This window comes from Gossypium hirsutum, chromosome A02, assembly GCF_007990345.1.
Source record: "Gossypium hirsutum isolate 1008001.06 chromosome A02, Gossypium_hirsutum_v2.1, whole genome shotgun sequence".
NCBI classification, from domain to species: domain Eukaryota; kingdom Viridiplantae; phylum Streptophyta; class Magnoliopsida; order Malvales; family Malvaceae; genus Gossypium; species Gossypium hirsutum.
Window position 1 is genome coordinate 84686238 of NC_053425.1, and position 10088 is coordinate 84696325.

A 10088-nucleotide genomic window follows, 5' to 3' on the forward strand; every position below is an offset into this window, starting at 1 on the left:
ATGGTTCTTGGTTTAGTCCCAAACCACTTCCAAAGCACGTTTTGGGTCTCGTAGGCTTGTATTATGGACCCTATGATTAAATGCAAAAAGTTTGAATTTGATGCCAAATTTTATGGCTCAAAAGCGTATGTTTGTTTGTGTTTAAGTCCGATAATTCCTCGTACCCTGTTCAGGCGTTGAATATGGGTAAGGGGTGTTATAGCCCAAACTTTTATGGAAAAATAATCAATGATCGTTAGCATATAATTAGTGCCACCTTTTGAAGGCACTCTGGCTGATCCCTAAAGATCAGAATGAATATAACCCAGCGTTCCCTTCGTGTTATGCATTCCTCTGGTGAATCAAACGTTCTTTTGCTTCCCAAAAATGCAGTGCTCACAGAACTTTAGTTCACTAATGACTTATCCATCAAGAGGTCCTTTTTTTTAATTCTGTCATGTCATTCTCACTCATATGACCTAGATGCATATTCTACAGTCTAGTAACATCATCATTTGACAAGGAAGAGGAAGCGAAAGGCTGCATCACCAATAACAGTAGAACCTTTCAAAACATATAACTTGAAAGTCTTTCTTTGCCCTTTCATCACAATGAGGGAACCCTTGCTAATCTTTAGAACCCCACTTTTAGTTGTGTACTTATGCCCTTTTGAATCGTGAGTACTTAATGAAATCAAATTTTTCTTTAATTTTGTTACATGTTGTATGTCAATAAGTAATCTGATGACTCCATCGAACATTTTAATTTTGACCGTGCCTATACCTGCAATTTTACATGAAACATTATTTCCCATCAAAACACCACCTTCAAACACTTTTTCATATGTTGTAAACCAATCTCGATTAGGAAACGTATAGAAGTGCAACCAAAATCGAGGATCCACTCTTCACTTACTTTAGAGTTGTCAACAAAAGCAACTAGAAGTTCACCATCGTTGTAGTCTTCTAAAACATCTGCTTCACCAGATTGTTTCGGTTGTTTTCCCTTTCAATTCATAGCCACCCTTTTGATCTTGTTTTGTAACTTTTAGCATTCAAATTTAATGTGCCCTTTCTTCTTGAAGAAGTTGCAAGTTTTACATATGTTTCAACATATCGATCTACCCTTAGATTTAAAGTGAGAATTTCGTTCCTATGTCCTCTCACGATTATCATTAGTATTTCATTCGTGTCACTCACAAACAATAAGACCCTCTCTTTGAGAGTCAGATCCAACCACAAGATGTTTCATCTTGTCATACAAGGTTAATGAACCATAGACTTCATCAACTGTGAGAGATTCGCGGCTATAAAAAATCGTATCTCTAAAGGTTGACTAAGACAAGGGCAACAAACAAAGTAAAATTAACCCTAAATCCTCTTCATCATACTAAACCTTCATAGTCTCTAAGTCTAAGAGAATTTCTTTAAACACGGTTAAGTGCTCTTGCACAGATGCACCTTCCTCCAAACGATAAGCATAAAAACGCTGCTTTGTATGCAACTTGCTAATTAGGGTTTTCGACATGCGTAGCTGCTGTAAATTTTCCCATAATGTAGCAACGGTCTTCATCATCATCACGTCCTGTAGAATTTCAATAAAAATGCAAATATAATTGCGTTAAAGCCTTTCGACCTTTATGCTTCTTCTCTTTCTCCGTCAATGTCAAAGGCATCTTATCTATCCCTAGTAGGGCATCCTCCAAATCCATTTGCGCAAGAACTGTTTGCATCTTTATCTGCTACAACGCGAATTTGATGTTATCCAACAATGAAATATCATACTTCAATGTCACCATTACCTTGATCGAGACAACCTGAAAATATCTTGATACCAGTTTGTTGAACTAATGTCAATAATGGCAATATAAAACAATAGTAAAAAAAACAGAAGAAAAAAATAAAAACACACAAATTTTACATGGCAACCCTTTTGGGAAAAAACCACAAGCAGAGAAGAAAAAAATTCACTAATGTTGAAATTCGAATGATATAAGAGGAGTTTATACTACATCTATTTATAGGATAAAAAACCTTATAATAATCAATGATAAATAGATGAAGTGTTGTTAGGTTAAAAAACATTATTCTAATTAATAAAAAATAAAATAAGTATAGATCTATATGAATTTTATTTTTATTTTATTTTACCACTGTGTTATATTTTAACAAAGATTCAAGTCACTCAACTCTAACAACCTGTAACACTCATAACCTAAGTAAACTTGAGCAAATTAGTGTTACATTTAACATTAAACATTCACTTACAAATTCAAATACTTTTAATTTGGATTTTATGAATGATTTGAGGTCAATATTATGCTTTTAGAAACATAATTTGACTAATAATAAATATTAATTTCATGTACATTTTGTTTAAGGTCTTATACCACCTAATTGAAAATTTTGCCCTACAAGGCCATGTCTCGAGACATTGCCATGGCACTATAGTAATTTGGTTTTGAAGTTGCCTTGTCTTAAGAAAATAGGGTGTATGTCTCGAGACAATGAGGTATTTGTTTCGAGACAAAGTCCATTATGTCTTGAGACATTTCCCTGGAACTGTAGAAATTTAGGTTTGAAGTTTAGATGTCTTAAGACTTGAGACAGAGGACCTGAAAGTTCTACTTTCAAACACTTCTAAACCATACCAAATTTGCTCATGACCAATCCAAACATTAACCAAGACTCTTAAACCATGTAATACCTTTTATTTACCCATTTCAAATACTATATATATAACACAAGTATAAATATAACTAAAAATCCCCTTTCTTACGCTATTGCTCACCCATGTACATGCCATTAACCTAAACCCGCATTTTAAAGATTCCATAATTATCACCAAGTCCGTGAGATGTGAAGATATAATCATAATATATCATAACTCAGTGTTACACAAGATTCCTTTTAGCAGGGTCATTGGGCTCATGCTTTTGGGATTTGGTAATAGGTATTGAAAATTCTAATGGGTGTTTTAATGGCTAGTGATTTTACTTGAAATTAGGTAAAATTTTTTATTTGAAAATTCACTAATACTTTGGAAATTCAAGTTTCCAAAAAATTCAAGGATGGTGTTGACGAATTTTTACAAGTTTATGATTATGCAATGCCAGAAAACACACAATAATGCCAATAATTTCCCAAATATCAAATCACTCACAAAATCAACCCAAAACATGATATAATACATAAGATGTAATACCCGAAAATTTCAATATCAAATTTCGTGTCGAATTGAAATAAGTTCAGCAATTTTTTTATAATAAATTATTTCAAATTTTTTAGATTAAACTATATAGTTTAGATTTTTATGGATTATGAACTTATTTGAATTTTTTGTGCTTATATGTAAAAAAAAGCCCCTAAGAAAATACTTTAAAAAAAATTCACTAAGCCCCAATATCAAATTCGCATCTAAATAGCATTTATTATTAATTTAAATAATCATTAAGTCCATTAATAGTTTCTGTCATCAACCACATTTACTGTTAAAATAAATTGATGAATAATCAGATGACAAAACATGTTAGCCTCTAACTTAATGTGAGTTTATCTTATTTTATAGAAAGCCATTGAATTGATTTGCATATGGGATATTCTGAAGTGGTAATCATGTTTTTCTTTAAGCAAAAAGATGAGGAATCCTAGTTGAAATTGAATTTAATTAAGATATGTGGTATAATAAATATATGAGTAAGGTAATGGTTATTGTTTCTTTTGTTTCGAGCCAGGGTCTTATTATAAACATGAAGTTATTTCTAAATATAATAGCTTCGTATATGGTCAAATCATATTTAGCATGATCTATAACAATATATTGGCAATTTATTTTCTCTTTCAATTAGTAGATTTTATTTTAAAATTTTGTGGGGAGCAATTAGTTTTGGGTAAGGCAACAAGTAATAAGATTAATTATAATTGAATTATGAACTCTCTCTGAAAACCAAGAGTGATTTCCAAAGAGTCTTTGAGAAAGCAGTAACTACTACAGCTTGGGATAGAGGAGAGCAGTGGCGACAACAGAGAGGGTAGAGATGAGATATCTCTACTGGCGGAAGAACTAATCCAATTATCAGTTAAGTGCTCGATAGTGGTACGAAATGCAAAACCTACCCTTATATGTTCAATTTGGACAAAAACGCCCCACAATCTAGAAAGTTTTAGGGCACAGATGAAGAGCACATGGAAGACTAAGAAAAATTTGAGATCCAATTGGTAGGTCAGAATCTCTTTTCAATTGTGTTTGATCAAGAAGAAGATTTGGAGACAATTATGGAGGGACGCCCATGGTTGTTTCAAAAATACCCAGTTTTATTTGATCGGCTTAGTAAACCGATAGAGAAAAATTAGATTCGGCTCCTCTTCTCCATTCTAGATCAGAATGGGCTTCTGTCTGCCAATAAATCGATAGAGAGAAATCAGATTCGACTCTTCTCTTCTTCGTTCTAGATCAGAACGGGCTCATGTTTGCCAGAATTCGACAAAAAAGATCTTTTACATGCCACTGGTGTTACTTTTGGAGGAGTAATTAGATCTAAAAGTATTGGTGATTTATGTAGGTTAAGAAAAAACCAGGATGTGTAGAAACCCTTTCAAAAAGATATTTTTGTTTCAAGTAACAATAATTTTAAATCGTGGATTTCTTTTAAATAGGAGAAGTTACAAATTTTTTGTTTTGGATGTAGAAGAATGGGGCTTAGTATTAACAATTGTCTTGTGCTAGATCTTGTAGAAATCAATAAAATTAGAGACGATCCACCATACACTTTAGCACTAAAAGCTGAATCAAATTTAATTAGAAAGGAGAGTATAAAATTAAATACTTTCTCAAAGAAGATGGGGTTTTGAATGCTCTTATACAGGAAACACGAAAACAAAGCACAACAAAATTAATAAATCCGTTGAAGGCAATACGCATGGGAGACCCAAAGAATCAGGCACAATTCAACTTTAATGAAAAATCAAGCTGGATCAAAATGGACTTCAAGTGATGGGTTTGGAGGTAATGTTAAAGAATCAGGAGGAAGGCTCTACTATGATGCACACTGGTGAGAAGAATGAAAGATCCAGTGAACTGGGGCAAAATTCAACTTTAATGAAAAATCAAGCTGGAAGAGAATTGCTCCAAGGATTTTGATAGATAAAAGAATGGATGAAAGCATTATGGGGAAGCGAAAATTTCCAAAATTTGATAAAGGAGATAACAACACAGAATTTTCATACGAAAATTGAGTAAAAAGATTAAAATAAAAAGGAATAATTGACCGAGCAAAAGTTCCCATGGGTATGATGAATGAAAATTTGAAACAAAATGATGTTCCCAACAGTTTTGGATCGTCAGCTGCCAAATGGCACGCCAACCGAGCGCAATGAAAAACATATATTGAAATGTACGTGGGTTGGGGAGTCCAGGGTCGGTACAGAGGCTGCGGCATTTGTTAAAACAACATAATCCCCATATGGTCTTCTTAATGGAGACTAAAATTGATTAAAAAAAACTTATGGAACAAGTTAGAAGGAGCTGTGGATTTATGAATGGTATTGACATTGAAACTGAAGGTTCACGTGGTGGACTGTTTAGCATGGAAAGGAGATATCACGATTAATTTGAGAAGTTTTTCTAAGAACCACATTGATGTAATCATAGAAGAGGATTCTATTAAATAAGATTGGCAGTTTACGGGGTTTTAAGGTTCACCTTATTCGAACCATAAGAATTTTTTGTGGAATCTACTAAGAAAATTGGGCCAAGAAAAAAACCACCCTTGGTTAGTAAGTGGTGATTTTAACGAGATTATGTACTCCTTTGAAAAAATTGGAGGAATTCAAATAGAGCAGAGGAGAATGAAAGCCTTTCAAGAGGTTTTAGAGGAATGCTAACTGATGGATATAGGTTACTCGAGGGTTTGGTTCACATGGGAAAAGGGGAACTTGCCAGAAATAACAATAAAAGAGAGACTTGATAGGGGAGTTACGAATGAAAATTGGATGAATCTGTTTCCAATGGGAAGTCTTCAACATCTACCCTATTCAATGTCGGGTCATTGTCCTCTCCTTTTAAATACAAACAATAGAATCATGTTTACAGGGAGTCTAAAATTTAAATTTGAAAAGTAGTGGACCATGGAGGAGTCTTTCAAACAAGAGGTAAAGTCATCATGGGAATCTTCAACACAGACATTAATAGAGAAACTTCAAAAATTGTTGTTTCGTTTGAAGAGATGGGCAAGCACAATTAAAAGAGGTAGAGAGGGACTAAAAAAAAAGTTAACCAAGGAACTCTCAGAGAAAGAAAGGGATGATGAAACAATGGCTAAAATTATTGATACTACAATTCATCTTAATATGGAGATTAATAAAGATGAAATATACTGGGAACAAAGGGCAAGAGCAAATTAGATTCTGCTTGGGGATAAAAATTCAGCCTTTTTTCTCAAATGCGCCTCAATTTGTAGACTATCTAACACAATTTATAGGCTGGAATTGTATGATGGAAGGGAAATTACTAATGATTCAGAGATTAAAGAGGTTATTACTTCATTCTTTCAGGAGCTTTTTATGAAAAATGGAGTTGAAGACCCATCTAATCTTCTTATGGGCATTGAAAGAAATTTTTTTATTGAGTTAAATTCAGCTTTATTACCTCCTTTTACGGCAAAAAAAGTGCAAACAACTTTAAGAGGAATGGGGCCTACAAAAGTACCAAGACCTTTTTACTTTCCAGTATTATTCTTTCAAGGGTGTTGGCACATAATAGGTAAAGATGTTGAAAAGTTCTGCTTAGGTATCCTAAATAGGGACCAAAATTTCAACCCTCTTAATATGACGGATATAATTCTTATTCCAAAAGTCCAAAATCCTACAAAATTAGTTATCTTTAGACATATCGTTTACTAGAAGTTATTGGTAGCTACATTGGTATAGCATAAAGCACTTTTGTACCAGGGAGACTTATTTATGATAATGTACTTTTAACATACGAAATTCTACACAGATTTCAACAAAAGTGAACGGGAAAAAAGGATATACAACAATGAAGCTAGATATGAGTAAAGCTTATGATAGAGTTGAATGGGACTTTATAAAGAAAGTAATGTTACAAATAGGCTTCTCAAGGGAGTGGGTGGTATTAATTATGAAATACATTACCACAATCTCTTATGTAGTAAATATCAATGGAAAGAAGGGCGGAACTTTTCAACCTATAAAGGGGCTTAACCAATTTAATCCCCTTAGTCCATTTCTTTTTCTAATACATAGTGCATAACTTTCATCATTGATGAGATAAAAAATGAGAGAGGGTTTGCTAAAAAGTGAAAAAACAAGCAAAAGAGGGCCGAAGATATCTCACCTACTTTTTGCAGATGATTGCATTTTGCTTGGTGAAGTAACAATTAGGGGTGCGACAATTTTGAAAGGGATACTAAAGGATTATGAAAGCTGCTCAGGGCAATGTGTAAACTTTAATAAATCAACAATCTTCTACAACTCAAATACAATAGAAGAAAAAAAAGAAGTCTCGACAATGCTAGGAATAAGAAGCTTAACAAATCTTGAAAAATATTTGGGTCTCCCTTATGTTGTAGGCCGACGGTAAAACGAATCTTTTCAAAATTTAAAAAAAAAGGTCTCTCTGTGAATTAAAAGCTGCAGCACTAAGTTTCTATCGTAAGGGAGATAGGAGATCTTCATTAAATCAGTACTAGGCAATACCTACGTATGCTGTCTTTCTTTCTTCTACCAAATTTATTATATGGAGAGATTGAAAATATTTGTGCTAGATTTTCGTGGCAAAAGGGCCACTGGAAAAGAGGAATACAATGGTGCTAGTGGAAACATTTGTGTCGTCCTAAAGAGGAAGGCAAAATGGGGCTCGAGAGTATGACTCTATTTAATATCGCATTACTAAGAAAGCAAGGATAGAGGTTCTTAAATTACCCAAATTCTTTAGTTGCGCAAGTATTTAAAGCAAAATATTTTCCAGAAGATTTTTTTTAAACTCGTGATTGGGAAATAATAGCACTTCTGTATGGAGGAGTATATGGGCGAGTAACGGTATTTTGGAAGGAGAATTTTGCTGGAAGGTAGGTTTGGGTACGATCATTTCCGTTATTAATGACAATTGGATTCCAGATTCAAGAAACTTTAGACTATCGTCAAGTAATTTTAATTTGTCAGATTTTAAAGTTGCTGAGTTAATTGATTCTAATGAAAGGAAATGGAAGAGAAAGCTGATTGTCAATACCTTCCCAGAAGTAGAAGTAGAAAAGATCCTTAGCATCCCGTTGGTGAAAGAACCTCATGTTGATATCCTGACGTGGAGCGGGGAACCTTCGGGAGAATACTCTGTTCGAAGTGCCTACAAACTATTACAAATTTTTGATCCTAGAGCTTATGCTTTACAAACCGACTACAGGGATTTTTACAAAAAAACTTTGGCTCCTAGATCTACCTACCAAAATTAGAGTTACAATTTGGAAAATCTCATGGAACTATCTGCCTACAAGGGCTAACATGGTATACAGAAAACTAGTAAACAATTTTGCATGCCCCCGTTGTAGTGAGGAAGCAGAATCAATAGACCACCTCTTCCGCGAATGTCTTATTTCAGTGTCATTTTGGAGAGCATTATCGACCTCAAACTTTAAACAGGAATCTAATATAACATTTGAACAGTGGCTTACTAGGGTTTTCGTTCAACATCCTTTCAGTCATTGCAAAAATTTTGCTGTGCGCTATGGGCCATCTAGGGAGACAGAAATGCTTGTATTCATAAAAAGACAAACAGATTTGGTCAGGAGATAGCAAAATTTGTCCACAACTATATAACAAAGCTACACGGTGTTGGAAAAATAACATCCAAAGGTTTAAAGGAGGAAATAAAATGGAAACACCCACCTGGCCAAACAATAAAAATTAATTTTGATGGAGCCTATGATGAGCGGAATCATCAGTCGGCATCCAAAATAGTCGTCAAAAACAGTGAAGGGCTCGTCCTCCTATCATGCTCAAAGATTCATCAAAGAGTGTCATCCGCCTTTGCTGTTGAAGCCTTTGCTTGCTGTAAAGCAACCCAGTTAGGAATTGACATGCAATGGCCATAAATCATCATTGAGGGCGATTCTTTATCGATAATAAAGAAATGCAAGGCTAAAGGGTATGATAAATCATAGATAGGGGCTTATATACATGATATTCATCAGTTAAAGATCAGATCCAGAAGTCTATGGTTCGAATATACCCCAAGAACAACAAATGTTTTAGCCCATATTTTTGCAACAGAAACTTTGAAGAAGAAGGAAGAGATGTACCTACTTGAGAGTGTCCCCAAATATGTTGAAAACCAAATGGAAAATGATAGCATGAGAGAACCGGATTGAAGAAGATAGGAGATGGAGAGAAAGTGAGGAAGTTTCAAAATGAACAGATCAAAAGTTACGGGGATTAAAGATTCCTTTGAAAACAGTAGCGCCATTAAAACTGAAATGACAGAATGATGGAAAGACAGAAGTCAGAATTTTTCTGATTGGGTATTAGGACGATAGTAATAATTACACTCTAGAATTTTCTGTTTATTTTTCTTAGTTTCTAAGATATTTTTTTCTTTAACGGGCCATTTTGAGTTTTGGGCCTTCAGTAATGTTTTGATAAATTTTGAACTTTTTTTTATATTTTTAATTATTATATATAAGCCCAATCCGATTATTAATTTAAAAAAAAGAATAATTATAATTGCATAGTCAATATGAAATAAGACTTATTTAGGTTAGATAATTTGGGATAATTCTTTTGGAAATTTTATATATTTTAAAGGTTTACACAAATCTCACATACTTTAAATATACCTATCAAAATTATGTTTATATAATGTTGTTTTACTTTAAGCTTGTAAGAGCTAAAATTAGAGGATGGGCGCATGCACATGAGGCCTAAGCCCGAAAGCTCAGGTCAGTTCGAATGGGTTCATTCTCCCTCTTACGCATGATACTAGACTCGGTTCAGTTATGCTTTTTTATAATTTTTATTTATTTTATTTCTTATAGTTTTAGTCAAATTAGGTTATTTTATTTCTTAGATTTCCTTGACGTTAGAATCAAATAAGATTTT

The 10088-nt window shown here is 33.7% G+C and overlaps 1 long non-coding RNA gene across 2 annotated transcripts; it reads right to left on the reverse strand.

The window, feature by feature from the left end:
• Positions 1-1134: 1134 nt before the first annotated feature.
• On the reverse strand, positions 1135-9571 carry LOC107951926 (uncharacterized). 2 transcript variants are annotated; one of them, XR_001698678.2, is made up of 4 exons: positions 9293-9571; positions 8880-9042; positions 8227-8744; positions 1135-1795 (listed from the first exon to the last, which is right to left on the reverse strand). It is a non-coding gene; the product is annotated as an uncharacterized lncRNA (long non-coding RNA). The 2 variants fall into 2 exon arrangements; XR_001698677.2 differs by having other exon boundaries at positions 1135-1805.
• Between the last annotated feature and the right edge of the window lie 517 nt (positions 9572-10088).